This window comes from Ailuropoda melanoleuca, chromosome 7, assembly GCF_002007445.2.
Source record: "Ailuropoda melanoleuca isolate Jingjing chromosome 7, ASM200744v2, whole genome shotgun sequence".
Taxonomy (NCBI): domain Eukaryota; kingdom Metazoa; phylum Chordata; class Mammalia; order Carnivora; family Ursidae; genus Ailuropoda; species Ailuropoda melanoleuca.
The window spans coordinates 48084403-48103027 of NC_048224.1; the positions used below are offsets into that span (position 1 = coordinate 48084403).

The 18625-nt window shown below is 48.3% G+C and overlaps 1 protein-coding gene across 1 annotated transcript in view; it reads right to left on the reverse strand.

Annotated features, from left to right (window-relative positions):
* TTLL11 (tubulin tyrosine ligase like 11) overlaps positions 1-18625 on the reverse strand; it is a 227017-nt gene that overhangs the window by 108401 nt on the left and 99991 nt on the right. The window lies entirely within an intron of this gene.

Below are 18625 nucleotides of genomic sequence, written 5' to 3' on the forward strand. Positions count from 1 at the left end.
TCTCCTCTACCTCTCGCCTTCCCCGGCTCTGCACGGGCCCTTTGGTGACAGACAGCAGGGTCCTGAGGCAGTCCTGCTCAGCTTTAGAAAACCCTGATCATTAGGAAATGTCGCTAATATTTACCCAGAATCTGCCTTTCGGGATATTCTGTTATTCTCGGCTCTGGAACCATACCGAATAAATGTGCTCCTCCCACGAGGACCTTCCTACACGTGAGAATGGTTACCAGTCATCCCAAGCCTGCTCTGCCCCAGCTTACATGGCCCAAGTCTTCAGTGCTTCCATCTGACAGAGCTGCCAGCCCTTCCCCAGCCTAATCTCTGTGTTTTCCCCTCTGGGCAGCCTGTACCACTGTATTCATGCAACGGTACCGGAATTGTCTATTGAAGTGACATTCCCAGCCTGCCCGGAGCTCCCCAAGGCCACCACCAAGAATCACACTGTGGCTGCTCTCATCGAGTGCTCACCATATGCCAGGTACTGTTGTAGGCATTTTCCACTTCCTACCTCAACCATATAAGATAGGGACTGTCACTTCATTTCCACCCTTTGGCCTGGAAGAGGGTAGGGGCTTATAAATTTCTTTAGATTGAATGAAACTCCAACCATTCATATCCTCAAAACATGGTGCTGAGGGGGCATGGTTTCTCCACCAGGACAGAGGCGAGAGGGTCTGACCTAAGGACAGAGTGTGCGACGCGGACCTTGCAAAGAGCCCCGCTCCTCATGGCCATGCTCAAATGCTCCCTGGTTAAGGGAGAAAAACAAATGTCATTACAAAAACAAAACAAACAAAACCAACGCAAAACAAACAAAACCAATGCAAAAAAAAAAAAAAATGCAGCTGTGGCTAGATACTAGCAATAACAGTTGCCAAGAAAAGGGGCGCTGTGCTGGTTAAGCCCAAATGTCAATGACACGACAGCTGCAAGGGGCCTTACGGGGTCTCCTTCCGGGGTCTCCTTCCGGGCTTTGAGATGTTGCTAGCTCTTCTCATGTGAGCGGGCTTGCCCAAGTTGGTGGGCAAACGCTGTAACGGTAACAGGGGACTAATACAGCCTCACAGGGTTGTGGGAAAGGATAGACAAGAACGTAGCTGGCCACGGTAACACTGTGAATGTGACGCTGTTGGTGGTGACCAGAAGGACAAGAAGAGGCAGAGGGAAGCCCCCCACCCTTTTCTTTCTTGAGTGCCCTTCAAGGGCTGCCTCTGGCAAACGGAGCTGGCCCTCGGAGCCTGACGGCAGCATTTCAGCCTGTGTCAAAGGCCTGCTAATGATTTTTCAGCATAAATTAAAGGGAGGGAAGACTTTCTAGTGGCTGCTCCTGAATCACATGGCAATTTCCAGGAGAATCTACAAAAATAGCTGGAACCAGAGGAATGGCCATTCGATGCGAGGGAGTCTCTTGTTAACTTCATTTCTTCTTCCCTTCTGGCTCATGATCTTTGTAAGGGCGGATAGAGGAGACATGCGTCACCAGGCACCAGGTGCCCCCAGCCCATTTAAAGATGCCTACAGGGGGGCACTGACGCTCCTGGGTGGCAAGGGGATTCAGTGCTTTACGAATACCACCAGCACAAATAATAATACTTCGTTAGATTTCTAGGAAAGTCTATCATTGGCAAAGGACATTTCTACACGTTATCTCTTTTGACTTTCCATTCTTTATCGAGCACTTACATGTGCTTTGCATCCTACAGATGATCTCACTTGACTTTCACAATGACGGCCTCTCTCTCCCGCTATGCAGGTGAGGTTTGGAGAGTTAGAGGAATTCATCTCTGACCACACAGCCTGGAAGTGGAGACTAGGGTTCTGGACAGGGTCTGTCAGGCTCCAGGGTCTTGTCCTTTTAACCCCTTTTAACTACTCTGCTTCCTGTGAGGTAAGTATGGTTGTTCTTTGGGGGAGGGGAGACACTGTTTCCCCACCCTAGATGTTTCTTTCCATGTGACAGGAGGGACTCAGCATAACTAACCTTTGGCCTCTCTCTGCCCCACCTCACTCTAGCCCTGAGGAAATTAAGGTCCTTTTTGACTGGGGAGTGTGGACAGAGAAACTGGGGGGAAGCCCCTCGGCCCTTCCTCCCGTCCTCTTGGGAGCACAGGCTCTGCCACCAGGGCTGGCTCTGGTTCCCGCCGTCCTGCTGGTGCGAGCGGGGAACCGGGCTCTCAGGACTCCCACTCTGGACTCAACAACGGGAGGCTCATTCACCTCTGGACACAAGACACAATCTCCAACATCACCTTTTCCATAGCAAAAGTGATATTTTGGCCCTTAGCCCCTTTATTCCTTGGTCTGATTCCTGATCACTTCGGAACTTAGGCAGAAAAGAGGGCTGTGGGTTGGGCCTTCTTCAGAGATTCTGACGATTAGGATCCCCCTTCCGCAGATAAAGCCGGGAAAGGGGCAGAGCTCTTTCCTAAAAGAAGACGCAGCTTAAATGTCAGCACGTATATGATAAATCGCCCAAAACATTACTACACTATATGAATGCAACCCCTGTAATTCAGACTAGAACACAGAGTTTAAGGAGGACAAAAATGGGAGAATAGGGCGATATCACCAAAAATAACTCAAATGTAAAACTAAAAGAGAAAACACAGCTTCAAATGACTACATCATAAATCAAGACAATGCCATGCCCCTAGCGATGCAGAGACCTTCATCTGAGGTAACACATAAAGCAATCTGAATGCCACTAAGAGCCCAGAATAGAAAATTAACCAAAGCATTATTCAACTACTGAAAGGGAGCCAAGAACCAGTTTATGGAGACTGCCTGCCCCCCAGAAAAGAGCCAACAACAAACTTGACATGGGGGTATAACTAAGCTCAGAAACTAAGCACGCATTTTGGGGTAAGTTGGAACTCAGCCGGAGATCTGCCTGCGGATGGAGTTGTACCAAATTGCCCACTGAAACAACGAGCCAGAGACTTGTTAACCATTATTACCAATAACTGAGCCAACAGAATGTTAAGAACAGAAAGAGTCCTCAGGGGCGCCTGGGTGGCACAGCGGTTAAGCGTCTGCCTTCGGCTCAGGGCGTGATCCCGGCGTTATGGGATCGAGCCCCACATCAGGCTCCTCTGCTATGAGCCTGCTTCTTCCTCTCCCACTCCCCCTGCTTGTGTTCCCTCTCTCGCTGGCTGTCTCTATCTCTGTCAAATAAATAAATAAAATCTTTAAAAAAAAAAAAAAAGAAACAGTCCTCAGCCATCAAGACCAAGCCCCTCGTGAAGAGATAAGAAAGTCCAGATGATGGAGCTGGGTGGGGGAGCCACGCAGAGCTCCCTTCCCGTCCACAGGCTTTTGCACAGGCCTGGCCTCCAGTGGCAGAGAAGCAGCTCTGGGGCAGAGCCAAGATGAGGGCCCGGGTCTCCCACACCGGCAGGCCTTCCCTGTCTCACAGCAAGGCTCGTCTGTCCGCCTCACTGACATCATGCATTCACACTATCCAGCTGTCACAGGCCAACTCAACAGGCTTCCAAGACTGGAGGAGAGATTCCCACCGACACGCCACTGGTAGAATGAATGCTGAGATCCAAACCACGGGAGGCACTGCCCGCATCCCCAGTAGCTAAGCACAGGGAGGAGCTCCATTCCAGGGATCCTAAGCGCGGCTTCACCAGCTTCCAAGGTGCTAGCAGTGAACTTGGGTCAAGAATGACATGCAAAGCCTCCTGATGTCACCCCCGACGAAGCAGCCGGATTATCAGAGCACCACAAAATGGACTTTTGCATCACAACTATTTTTAGAAACACAATGCTGTTTCTCCAAACTAATTAACGTTGGTAACCAGGACTGACATGTTTCTTCCAAATGCAAGGGAGAAGCAAATCATCCTGTTTGGAAGCAAGAAGCTGGGTGGCAGCAGACCGTCAAAAACACATTTAGTGCAAGTGCTTACACTCCGGATAATAAAACCGCTTCCAATGAAGCCACCCTCAAATATCCGGGACCTAATGCCTGGGGGTTTAAAAGCTACTGGCAAAATTTGCAGAGTTTCAGGGTTTTTAAAGGATGACATCTTCCTTTTTAGTTTTTAATATCTCTCTTTTTTAAAGGCAACGAATCACAAGCACTTAGAAAATCACAGCATTTACAGTCCGCGCAGAGTCTGAGGATGAACAAGCCACAGCCCAGAGAAAGGTGGGGAGCCCCAAAGTCCAGCTCAGGGCGAGGCCCGGGATCCTGACTCCCAGCCCACATCTTCTCCCCTATGGGCAGGGCTGCCTTCCCACGAGAAGACTATTTCCTTCCTTCCTTCCTTCCTTCCTTCCTTCCTTCCTTCCTTCCTTCCTCCTCTCCTCTCCTCTCCTCTCCTCTCCTCTCCTCTCCTTTCAGATTTTTTTATTTATTTGAGAGAGAGAGGAAGAGCACGAGCAGGGGTAAGGGCAGAGAGAGAGGGAGAGAGAGAGAGTCCCAGGCAGATGCCACACTGAGTGCCGAGCCCAACACAGGACTTGATCTCAGGACCCTGTGGTCATGACCTGAGCAGAAACCAAGAGTCAGATGCTTACCCCAAGGAGCCACCCAGGCGTCCCAGGCTATTCTTATTTAAGGTCCCCATACTCATGCACAGCAAAGAGGAGAAGTTCCTAAAAATCCACGGAACCCATTTTCATTTTGAGGCACAAATTGAACAAATGTTTTGCATCAGGGATTACCTTAATTAAACTATTTATATGAGCACCGTTGATTTACTTTAATCTCGCTAAACTTCATTAAAATGTTCATTTACTTATGTAAATTCCTCTTGGCTCACATATCTTAAAAAATAAAACATATAATTTGCATGGTGGAAAACTCTGTTCCTGATACATGTCCATCTGTACGAATTATAATGATAATAATAGTAATAATAATTACCATTTATTGAACTATGTGCTCGGTGCTGTGACAGGCACTTTGTATAATGACAGCAATAAGGATAATTGTCAAATAACTACCACTTATTATACTTATGTCCAGTCATTATGTTACAGATTTATGTATTTTTATTCATTTAAGAATCACAATAATCCCGTTAAAAGCAGTTATTATTATTATTCTTTGCACTTTAAAGATGAAGAAACAGAGACTTTGAGAAGTTAAGTAACTGCCCCATGTTTCACAGTGGGCAAGAGGAAAGAAAAGCCAAGATTCAAACCCAGGCCCACTGGGTTCTAGAGCCCTTTGTTGTCACCTATGCAATACTTCACCTCCATTTTTAAAAAGTATTGCTCCAAGTTCCATTTCCAGCAAGGACATTTACAGATCCAAGGACAAACTGAATGGGGCTAAGATGACCTGTTCCCTAGAAATGTCTTCGATTCCTCCACGGTTTGGGACAAAGTAATTCTGCCACCAAATTCCCCAAAGACACATAGAGCTCACGGCTTCGGGATAATTGGATAATGCTAAAATAGGAAGTGGTTCAGGACGACAATGAAATTTGGGAGTGAATTACAACTTGTCTATTGTATTTTTAAAAAATACATGTTAAAATATTCATGAGGCCAGGAAGCATTCATTTCCATTTGCAATAATGAAATGGCTAAAATCTGCAACCTGCTATATTTACTGATCGTGAGCGATGCATTCCTAGGAGGACCTCAGTTCGAATCCGTGGGCCCACAAGCTGTCATGTTACAGCGCGAAACTGAACCAATGAGACAGAAATGTTGCTGTTGCCTAGAGAAAAAATTTTCCCCACCACTTGCTCTGCTGTAGAGGAAGGCTCAAATTAAGAATGCATCTAGGACTTGGCCTGCAAACCAGCTGGAAGAGGAGGAAGAGATGAAAAACTGCAACATTTCCGCCTCATTGGAAGAACCACGTCAAAGGGGGTGGCTTGTGCCTTAAAAGTTAGATTTTACAATCATTTGGTATTGACTCCTCTTAAGAAGCCTGCACAGAAAGGCAGGGAGAGGAAACGTTAATAAAAACATGAATTTATGCAATGTCTCTGCTTTGCCTTTTCAATTCTGTGGTCTTATGTGACACCCAAGACTAGGGTTGTATTACTGGCAAAGTGTCTCCAGTGTTTGGAAGTGTCTCCCCTTCCCCAGGGGCCTCGTCCATCTCTTTTGCATAAGGATGAGTCCTCCTGACCACCCAAGTGCGAGCACAGGGCCAGACCCCAACAGGGGCCGAGGGGCTGCTGCCCAGAGTCCTCAGATGGTCTGGGGTGGACACAAGGCCCAGGGCTGGCAGGCAAGTGGTTCTCAAAGGGTTGTGTTGTGCCTGGACCAGTAGCATCTATATCAGCCGGGACCCTGTAAGAAATGCAGAACGATCAGAATGCTGGGGGTGGGACTCAGCCATCTGGCCTTGAACAACCTCTCCCCACTGTGGGGTGGGGGGTTCTAACCGGCTGCTGAAGTTTGGGACTCACCCATCCACAGCCTGTGCAGACCCGCCGCTCTGCCCCTACTCAGCTGTGGGCGCTCAGGGCCTGCGTCTGAGGACTCCGCCTCCATCCAGCCCTGCAGCCCGTGCTGGCCTCAGCAGGGAGCGCATGAACAGCCTGGAATGCACCAGCAGAAGGGGGCCCGGGGTGGGGGGGCTTGCTGACTCAGACCCAAAGCCTGATGCCCAGCTGTGCCACGCCGGCGATGCTAACAGGGCAGCGGTTCTATCTCAAGCTCCAGGCTACGTGGCTGAGGACTGGTCACTGCCACTCTCTTCCCACCCCCCAGGCCCTGCCCCACACCCAGGGGAGGCACTTGTGTTCTCAGTCCTTCCTCAGATTGGCTAGATGGCCTGAAATGAGGAGGCCCCTCCTGCCACCGTCGGGAATTGAGAACCCTGACCCAGATTATAATTTGGGCTGCTGGCCCTGTCCCACCCCCCCCCCAGTCCCTCGCTTCTCCCCCAGTTTCCTGGCTTTGCTCCTTCCTCTCAGCCTGCTGCCGAGGCCCCAGCAGAGCTCCTGGCCAAGCAGCCCCGAGATAACGAAGCACTACCACTTGAGAATCCTGCAGAAGATACTGCACTTAGACCTGGCAACCAGCCCATGCCCTGGGCTCTCCACTGGAAAGGGTCCCGCTTCAGCCCAGCTCTGGTAGCCCCCCTCCTCCTCGTGGGGCAAGGAGTCCTCCAGGCCAAGCAGACGTGCCCACATGGGGTCTGTGCCCCACACCCTCCAGTACGCAGGCCCCTGGTGTCCCCTCCTAAATGGCTGAGGCCATCCTTTCAAGGGCGAATGGTGCTTCTGGTGCGCTCCCCCCAGACCTGACAGATAGCCAAGTTGACCCGCTCGGGGTGGGGGTCAGTGCGCACAGAGCTTGGGCGTGTGAACTGGAGAATCTCCCCACCCCTTGCAATGGTGGATGTAGTCAGGAGTGGGAAGAGGAGGAGGGGCTGGCAGGAGGCTTGGACCTCAATGTGTACTCTCTCTCAGACCCCACTAACGTCAAGGGCAGGCCTGCAGGCAAGCTGGTGACAGCTGAACCAGATAACACGTGTCATGTACTCAGTAGGAACTCAAGAGAGAGTGCGGAATGCATGTGCCCAGAGACCTGCGTCGGTCCCTATGTGATCCTCGCAGCCACCCATTGTCCCACTGTGCAGAGGAGGACACTGGGACTCGGAGAGATCAAGTAACTTGCCCACGATCGCAAGTCCTGGAACCGAACGCACGTCTGTTTGATCCCGGAGCTCGTGCTCCTTCTCTGTTTGTGGTCAGTTAGTCTCAGCTTGAATACTTCCAGCTACAAGGAACTCACTACTCCTCTGAGTCAACCTTTATCATTTCAGGCCAGGTAAGGTTGTTTTTTCGTTTGGGTTTTTTTTTTTTTTTCCCCCTTGAGCTTAAATCAATCTCTCTGCAAATCTCCTCCCTGTTTCCTTGTTCTGCCCATCGGGGTCTGCAGAGAGTCTATCCCTCTCCCACCCAACCACCTTGCAAGCTAAAAATGGACATGCCAGCCCCTGGGGTCTTTTCTTCTCTTCCACCTTTTCCTCTGAGCAGGGGGATGCCCAATCCCACTTCCCAACCAGGCCTCTGAGGACAGATTCTGGGCGCTCTCCCTTACGGAGCCTCGGAGAGGTCCCGGTGTGAGGAAATGCACCTGTTCCGAGCCGGGGCTGGCACATGTGTACACACATGAATGCTCTCATCACTGGCCGTCCCACCCCCCTCCCCGAGGCGTAGACTCCCAAACCCCAGGCCTGTGGAACGTCGCCTGATCTCTCCAGGTGCTAACCTATTCCCTTTCTTGAGTCCTCCTTCACCCTCACTGCTCACATCTGACTCACCCCGAGTCCTATCCCCTCATCCCCCTAAACACCTCGTGGCTGCAACATTTCCCTCCATCCCCACCGCTGCCACCGAACCCACACAACCACCGTCTCAAAACTCTCAGCTGCCCCACACCCACCCTCGCCTCGCCTCGCCCCAGTTTGGTTTTTTGCAGCACCTGGCCCTGTCTCCTGACTCCCTCCCTGCTTCCATGCTATCGTCCTACCATGCTGGACTTCTTAAGTTCACCTGTAACACTGTGCTCCATCACACATGTGGGATAGCACCTAAAACAGATGTGTGCGCTCACAGAGAAATGCCAGCTCACCAGGCCACCACCTGGATGAACACCTAGAGCGCGGCTGGGGTCTCTATAGCCCACCTGTGCCCCTCTCAGGTCACATCCTGCTCTCCCCATCCCTCCCCAGAAGTAACTCTCCGAAACTCTCACGTCCTGTCCTTGCTTTTCTTCATGTTTTGGCCACTTAGAGTTACATCTCTGCAAAATAAAGGTGTGTTTTGCTTGTTTTGCATTTTATTTCATTGGAATCCTACTGCAGATATTCTTTTGCTCACCGTCCATATCAACACACAGAGCTGTGGCTCACACATTTCCACTGACATAAAGCACTCCAGAGAGTGAGTACCCATGACTGGTGTATTTTGCTGTTGGCGGACAGTTAGACTGTCTCCAGCTTGGAGCTTTTACAAGCCACACAGTTGGAGTTCTGGACTCCTTTCTGGGCCCTAAGAACCCCATGCTCTCCTGCCTTGGGGTCCTTGTGGTGACTTGTTTTCTCTGCCCAGGCCCCTCTCACTGCCTCTATCCTGCTCACCTTGTGGCCAGCGCTCCCACTGCACCCTGCACCGCGCAGTGGCTCAGAGGCATCCCTGCCCCAGCCTTGAGCACGGGACCACATGGAACGATCCCTCAACACTCATTCATTCATGCACACACACATGCATTCATGCACACATGCATTCATTCACACACACATGCATTCGCACACACGCATTCATTCACGCACACATGCATGCACTCACGCACACATTCAAGCACACACGCATTCATTCACGCACACACACATGCATTTGTGTACACACGCATGCATTCGTGTACACATGCATGCACCCATGCATGCATTCATGCACTCATGCATGCGTTCATGCACACATTCATTCATGCACACACACATGCATTTGTGCACACACGCATTCAGTCATGCGCACACGCATGCACTCATGCATGCATTCATGCACGCATTCATTCACACACACACACATGCATTCATGCACATATTCATTCATGCACACATGCATTCACTCATGCACACACATTCACGCACATGCATGCACTCATGCACACATTCATGCACACACTCATGCATTCATGCACACACGCATGCATTCATGCACACACACATGCATTCAGGCACACACACATTCATTCATGCACACACACATGCATTCAGGCACACACGCATTCATTCATGCACACACACATGCATTCATGCGCACATGCATGCATGTGCACACGCATGCATGCATGCATGTGTTGGCAGCTTCTCCCGCCTGGCTTCTGGTGCTGCAGAGGCGTGGACCATCCCGAGGAAGAAAGCGATCCTCTCCAAGCAAATGAAGACATCCACCCCAGCAGGGAGTACACACTGAACAGCTCCACGGCTGAGCCTTACTGTGGCTGTGGGCACCCCCGGAGGGGGATGAGCGTAGGGGTGGGTCCCACGGCTCTGAGCTGCTCAAGTTCCACCTCTTCCCACCCCCTCACATTAGCCTTTGTGGGGAGGGTTGCCAGGGGCTCTTCTGCTATTGAAAGTGAAGGAAAAAATAGAAATTGAATGAAAAGAACGAAAGCAACTGGAGGATATTGCCCACCATTTGGTGTGATATCCAAGGGCTTTCAAATGATGACTACAACTGGCTTTAATTTTGATCTTTTACTCCTTTTAATCTAGCAGATAATTAGAGGGAAATCAAATCCATCCTCGCAGCCAAAGATGAACCTGTCACCGCCGGAGCTCCCTTCCCACTTACTTTCCCCACCTCTTCCTTCGCGCTGTTTTTCCCTTAAAAAAAGCAAGTCCCCAGGTTACACAAATTGTTTGGCTTATTTAAATACACTCAGAGTGGACGTTTCCCATGGCAAATAGTCTTTTAGAAATAAGCAGCATTTTTCTCTTCCTCCAAATTAAGATGTTCTCATTGCTTTGCAGCTTTACAAACAACCTACTGCAGACTGCCTATTAAGGATGAAAAAACCAAAGTACAGAAAGAGAAGAAAGTTCTGTACCATTTTCAGCTGTCAGTGGCAGTGCCTGGATTCACCCCTGAGCATCTGACTCCAGGGCGCCCACTCTTACCCACCACGCTCTCCCACCTGTGCACTCAAAACACGAGTGGGTCTCCTCCCCTGCTTCCTCAGGGGCTCCCTCGATGCTAAGACAACATCCTAAATTGCACACAGAGCTTTAAGCACAAGATGCTGGAAATAAACTAAACATTCCCCAATACGGAGGCTGACTCTGGCCCAGCCATTGACGCAAATGATACTTACAGAGTTGCTAACACGAAGGGGAAATTACTGTCACATACAAAGGAGGAAAATGAAAACAGCACACAAAATTTATGTAGATCATATGGCCTCAGCTATAAAATGAAATAGAGGAACATACTATTTTTATGAACTAAAAAGTTAATAAAGGTTAACTCTGGGTGCTTGAATCTGAGCGAGATTGTTCTTTCATGCTATACACTTTTCAGTATTTTCCAATTTTTTTGACAATAAGCACATACTACTTTTATAATGAGAAAACAATTAATAGGAAGTATGTTGCGGAGAAGAAGCCTCTGTTCTTTCCATCTCAAGGGGCCCTTTTGGAAGCATGACTGGCAGTCCTGGCCTGCCATGAACCTCCCCAGCCCTGCCTAACCTCTCCGGCCTCCATCCTTCCTCCCCAAAACTTGTTTCTATTTTCTCGCCAAACCCAGCCCACGGGAACATAAGCCCACCTCCCTCAAGAAGGGTGCCTTGACGACTCCAGGCCAGCTATTAGCTGAATCATTGGAAACTGCCATTCTCGTAGTTCCAAAAAAAAGGTCTAATGTCAACCATTTCACGGGGCTCCACCTAATCCTTGGCTCACCCTGCTTTCTTCTGAACTTTGCGCAGGTTCGCAGTCTGGGACGCACAGCCACGCACGAACAGGTTTCTGTCTGGTCCTGTTCTGTCTTGTGTCACGTGTACAGCCTGCCGTACATCGGGGTTCTCGGCACATTGGCTCCCTCTTTATTCATTCTGGTTTTGAATATTACTGGCAATGAAGGAGCCGCATAGCTGGCCACAGAGCTTCCTCACAGGAGATAACCCACCACTCCTAAGGCCCTACTCCTGGTAGAGACTTGAAGATAAAAAGACGAGTCCCTGCCCGAAGTTTACAGGAAAGGCCCAAACCCACCCAGGTGATGATATGATGATACCCCACGGGTGCATATCTCCTTCGTACGCTACATCGTTTCACCTCCATTCTCTCTCAAGGCAAGAGCTAAACAGACCTGGCTCTCCCTTGTTTTCGTGCGTGGTTTTGTTTAAGATGAAACCAGGTGCAGGAAAGTATAGTGACTTATCGGAGGCCAAGAAGAACCGGTACCAAAACCTTGGTCTCCTGAACCCAGGCCACACTGCCTCCTTCCCAAAAGCTAACAACCCCTCAATAAAAAGCACATAAACATTTAAGGCTCACTGAAGCATCTCCCATAAGGAGGTTTCCAGATACATTTGCTATCCCCACTGCTACCTGGAACGACTCTGGAAGGGCCCCCGCAGAATTCCACACCACCCCACAATGGTGCCTGACTGGCCATATGCTTGTCTAGTGTCCCATCTGCTCCTGGCTGGGGCGAGAGGGACAGCGGGCCTGCCTGCAGGCGGAGGGGCTGCGCTCCTGTCTAACGGCCTCTGAAATGACACTCTCACTCAGCTCAGGAAATTCCACCTTTCCCATAAGTCTCGAAAACGGTTCCTGTTCAACAAACTTCACGTGAAAGAGGCTTTTACTGGTTACTTCTGACTTAATGCTTAAACACTTTGAAATGGAAGAGAGTTGTCAGGTTTTATTTCTTGCCCATAACATAACGCACTTATCATTAGTCATTTCCTGTCTGTTCTTACTTGAAAATACACACACATTTTTCTAGTTTGCTGACTGCCATCCAAAATGTGAGACGTTTCGAGGTACAGAGGGCATAATGTATATTGAAGCCACAACCACCCAACCTTGGACAAATTGTTCCAGCTCCCTGTGGCCTCTGATGATAATAGGACTGCTGGGGTTCTCAATTTCTTGAAAACAGGATGAAATGTCTGGCCTTCTCTCCAGGAAAAATACACAGATACACAAAATTTTGTGTAGTTAATGGGCTTGTGGTTACTGTGGATTGAAAACAAGGTTTGATTTTCTTAGGCTGCTGCTCAAGGCCATCCCCCTCTGGCCTCTGGGTCTTCGTCTGCCTCCCCAGCAACACCCCCTCTCTGTGAACCCACTTCGTGCACCTGCCTCTCCAGCTGATTTGAACTCCTGAAGTTCCCCCAACACAGCCGCATGACTTCGTTTCCTCCACCAGGGACATCCTTCCATTTGTGTGTTTCAAATATTACTCATACTTTAAACCTCGGTTCAAATGTCACCTTCTCCTTGCCTGATTTTTTTTTTTAACTCTTCTTATTGGTAAATAATCTTTCCTTACATTTTTCTCCATTCGCAATTTGTCTTTACCTTTCGGGCACTTTGCACTTTCTACCCTACAAATTTATTTGTATGTGTGGGTCTTGCCTCTCCCATTGGCCTGCGAGCTAATTCAGTTTTGTAAGACTTCTCCCTGGCACACAGTAAGTCAGTAAATACTCTAAAAGCCGATAGCTGGTTCTCTAATCCTCACATGGTGTCAATGACATGCAAATAAATTTACAAATATCCGTCTCTCTCTGACCCAGACTCCTGGTTTATGTGAAATCTTCAAAGGTGCTTGGGGTCAGCGTGTGCTGATCTGTAGGGTCTTGCCCCAAAGGAATCCTTAGGAATCAGTGAAACCCAGAATTTCAGCAAAATGTCAGCTGTGCAAGCAAGGATGGGCCGTTGGTCAGGATGGCTAGATGATTCTTCTGAAGGACTGTTTGCCGAAGAGCACACTCTGATGGGAAAGATAGTGTCCTGCATTGACGAAGGCATGTTTAGTCTAGACACTTGAGGAGTCTCTCTTCCCTCCCATTGAGGGGATTTGCACAGGATATACTGCCAGTTTAAGTGGCAGGGTTCTGGGCTTAGAGGACCTCTGGTTCATGTGGGTTTTTGATATTCTTTTCCAGGACCGGACAGAATTACATTCCTTGGTCTTAGTACAAGCCGCAGACATGAAACTGAGCCACTGAGAGATTCCTTGGTCCTTTTTCTTTTAGAATGTTCCACCTTTATCCCAGATTTTATGTAGAATCAACCTAATTTGGGAATCCATTTAATTCAATGGCTCTAGACATGGTGCAGAACCCAAGGGATTTGCTTGGACTCAAGGTGAGAAGTGAAGCCTGAGCTCCCAATGAAGTCTTCAGGGGACAGACCTCTCTGAATCCAGGCAAAAGATGCCCTGGCCAGTCTGACTTCTCCCCTTATAATCCACCAGGTTGTGCTGGGATAGGAAGTAAGTGAAACTGGGAGAGAGCGTTGAGATGTTGCTGTGGGGAAAGAGGTTTCTGTGCCCTATATAAATTGTGTTCCAAAATACACACTTTTGAGTAAGAGACGGGCCAGGCCGTCTATATCACAGCTCCTGGGCACTACGCAGCAACAGGATATTGACAAATTCCCCTCTGATTCCTCCGAGCCTATCTCTGGCCTCACTTACACTTCTCTGGGGTTCTAAGGGCTGTGCTTCCTGAGAAAGGAGCCTGGTTACCAGAAATATCTACATTCAGGAAAAGGAGAAAAATACCAGTAAGATGACTCCCCAGGGTCAGCCGACCTTCCAAAAATGAATCAATGGATGCAACAATCACTTTGTTTTTTAAATAATCAGGGAATGCAGTTTGTTCATTCCACTTGGGATGGGAGTTTTAAAAAAGAAAGACTTAGGCCGCCCAAATCCCTTGAGGAAAGGAAAACTCTCCATTGATTGTCCTGATTTTTTTCTCCTTATCTTACAAGCTTAGCTCTGAATCGAAGGTGAAGCTGGAGGTCAATGGAGCAACGTGGCAAAGTGAAGTGGACCCTGGTGTCGAAGTCAGGAAGCCAGAATGTGGTCCCCACGCTGCCTCTAACTAGCTTTGTGACTTCTTCGTCTAGGTTTTGTCTTGTATGATTCACGGGTGCAGAACCGTCGTATACCCTAAGTCAGATGGGCTGCCTCGGAAGCTGGTGATTTGTCACCATCCACAGAACTTCAAAGGCTGACTGCCACTTGGTGGGCCTGAGAATTGGCATTTGCCTAATGTCTTCAGATCTCACGAGGCTCTCTCCTAGGTGTCTCTTTATAGGACGACCATGACAATCCAGCCGAGGAGACACCTTGATCCCCATGCGAGAGAGCAGATCAGAGAACAGAGCACCTGGGCCAAGGTCACAGCCCAGTGATCAGAGGTTAAAAACATCCCCCCAGACCAGGCTGATGCCACATCCGGTGCCTCCCCAGGCCACACACTCGCTGCTCCTCTGCACGGACGCTTAGGAGGGAGATTCTTGAACTAGGTTGCTGACTGGCAGGATGGTTTCTAAGACCCCTTCTGATTCTAACAGTCTGTGCTTCTCTCAATACAATGAGGGGTTTGAAGCAAACCAGGAATTTAAAAAATTTCTTGTAGCAGGAAAGATTCTTTGCTTTCGAATGAAATCTACAGAATGCCAAAATGTAGAACGGTTCATGGCTTCCACCCAAATGTCCATCAAGTGACAGATGGATGACAAAATATGATATACCCACATAATGGAATATTATTTGGTCATAAAAGGAATAAAGCACCAATACATGTTACAACATGGGTGAATTTTGAAAACATGCGAAGTGAAAAAAGACAGACACGAAAGACTGCATGTTGTATGATTCTACTTATATGAATGGAAATGAGGAGTGGCTGCTTCATGGGTACGGGGTTTCCTTTTGGGGGTGACAAAACATTTTAGAACTAGGTAGGAGTGGTGGTTGCATAACATTGTGAATATACTAAATGCCATGAAATTTAAACTGCTAATTTTATATTATGTGAATGTTACCGCCATATATGTGAGTGTACAGATACACGATGTTTCCAGAGTCCCACTCCATGAGCCTCCCCTTTCCCATGTCCCTTCAGTGCCTCCAAAGAACCCCACTATGTAAATCAGTCACTAGATATTACAAAATGTTATCATAGTTCAAAAGAGTTCTCCTATGACAGCCATTTTATTCCTTCAGTGGCCAAAGGTATTTTCTCCTAATCCAACAAGGAAATACGCCTGGGCCAGTGACATCCTGCTACTTGGAAACAGAACATTCCATTGGCAACCAGCACCAACGTCAATTCTAGTCCACAGTGATCTAGCAGCTTCAGTTTTAGGATACGTCACTGGCTTTCAACTCACAATTCTCCTTTAAGTACACCAGAAAAGATAACAAAAGCTAAGCTTTATTTTTGTTTTCTCATACTCCAGTAGATAATTTTATTATTGAGTAGTGAACTAAGCATTTAAGTGGCTATTATTTATCAATAGGTTTCCTGTTTCATTGAAACGTCGTTTCATAGAAAAGGACACTGAGGCTCGCCCAGCTCCACAACATTTCCGAGGTCAGAACTTGAATCTGGGATCTTCGAGCTCAAGAGAGAGCTTCCAGCTATGCCAAGATGGGTACCAGCAGTTACAAGTTCCTGATCCCGTGGAAGGCATGAGGACTGCTTTCAGTCCCACCAGGAAACTGACCCCCGAGGCGTGTGAAGATGCCTCAGGCATGGACACAAGCCCCCTCCGCAGCTTCCTGAGGAAGTTCAGAGGCATGAAGAGGTCAGGACATCTATCTGCTGTTTTTCTTCGATTTACATGGGAAGAGTGAAGACCCACCTCAGTGGTCCTGCTGACGATCTGTACTCAAGAAGGAATTAATGAAGGACACTTCAGACCCTCTTTTGCTAAAGAGTTTTAGCGAAAGGCTAGGGAATCATTCATTTTTAAAGGTTTAGGTCAGATCCTGTTTAAACACAAGACACTCCGGTTTCTAAAGCTACCTCCCAACCCAGAAGTCTATGTAACATCGTTTTCTGCAGTCGGAGCGACATGGTCTCAGCTTTGGACACATATGATTCAGCACTATGACACTGGGCGTTTTCTGTGGACATAAATACGGTGCTTTTTCAAGCTATTCTGAAACATTTCTACACAGAGGAGTTGAGGATAATTTTAGCCTTTTTATCTGTATGATAAAGTTACCAAAATGGTAATAATAATTTTTTACATAAAAATGCACTTTACAGATTACAAAGTACTTTCATAGACAATTGTGGTTTCTTTAAAGGTGGAATTTAGGAAAATTATCAGTAAATAGCATTTGGCTATTAATATGCACCTTTATAGGTAAGAGAAAGGGGAGATAGAAGGGTTTTATATTAGAATCAAGGTCAGGTTCTAGAAGTTTTAACTGTTCCTAGTTATCAATTTTTTAAAAAGCAATGTTCCTTCAGTTAAAACCAGGTTCTGCTCCTTGTGATTGATAAGTTGTAAATGTCTTTCCCATCTTTCCTGTGGTCCTGTGCCCCATCGCTATTAAATCTTAGATCTACAGCTCACAGAGATGATCCAGAATGCCAAGTGTAGGTAAACCAAAACAATGGAACCAAGAAAAAAAGAAAGCTAATCGTGTTTCGATACCATTTCACATGAAAATACAGTGATTCTCTCCTATCTCTTCCTATTTTCGGTGGCCACACAACGGCCTCCGAATTTGCTCCCACCAACAAAATCAGAGCACTCATGTGTCAAGGTCATCTTTAAGGAGCGGACACGGACAGCCGCCCAAACCTGCCCAGAGTGCCGTACTGTCCTTCTCCCAAGACCTCATCTCTATCAGGGAGATCAATAGCCCTTAGAGAGCAGATTTGCAAGGAATGAGTTTTATTGCGATTCATCTGACCACATTGCAACCCACCTGCTGCCTTTCCTTAGGGCGGGCTGAAGAAAGCCATCGCGTGCCCGGACCAGTGGACATGCTCCCTGCTGCTGTGGCATGTGAGCCATACTGGGGACACGGCAGACCTGACGGGACACTTTGAAGCTCTAATCGGTGGAAGCCACGCCTGGCAGGACTGGCCCTCCGGACTGCGGGTGAATGTTCTCGGCCAAGTCTTGCCAACAATGGTACTCTGTGCCTCATGCCGTGAAGAACACGGGGGAGGGGCACTCAACCGAGCAGGCACTATCCAGCCCGACTCAGAACAAGACAAACACTCCTGCAGAGTGACATTTCCTGCCGGGCAGTGGCTCTCAACCTCGAGGGCATGGTAGGATCACCTAGGGAACCTAGAACGCTTCTGTGGCCAAGCCTCCAGTTCCGGCTCATTAAAATCAGTGTCTCTAGAAGCGGGGGCCCTCACACTGGTGTTGATGAAAGCTCTCCAGATGGTTCTAAAGTGCAGCCAGGGGAAAAGCACCACTGCAGAATATTCTAACAGTATGTCGGCGCGAGTCCAGTTCGTGAGGTGCTGCCGGGGAGGGACCCGCAGAACACCCCTTGGTCAGGAAGGGGAAGCCAGTGTTCCTTGCAGTCTTGAACCATAGCTGACAAGGGTTCTATTTGTCTGCGAGTCTGATTTGCTGGGGGCATAAAGAGCGCTATTTGAAATGCCCGTCTTTGATTTTTCTGCCTAAAACAAGCGTAGCGATATTTACTCAACCCATACTTTGCGAAAGCCAGGAATTTGAGAGAAACAAAACAAACAAAATACCCCCAGTGACGTGCCATTCATTTCAGGGGTGACCCCTCGGAGGGAGGGGTGGGGAATGCACTCCTGGGGTGGGTGGGTGGGATGGAGGGGAATTATAACTGCTGTAAAGATGAAAGAACTTCCAGAATTTCCTTAAAGTGGCTCTGGGAATGTCGCAACAAAAAGCTTATAACGCAAAAGTGTAAATGTCACGAAGAAGGTAAAAAGGAAATTATTTTTATCACGTCCAAGCGACCTGTGGTCCTCTCCTTGGCTTTGTTTTACTCTCTCCCTAGGCTTGAGCACTTCCAAGAGAAGCACCACGTGAACAATGGTAGGTGAGAGGAGATCCCATCCCCCTGGGGTGGGGGAAGGGGAGTGGGTTTGTGGAAGAGACTCTCTGGATTCAAATAACAGTCAGCTAAAAATTCATCAGCCAAAT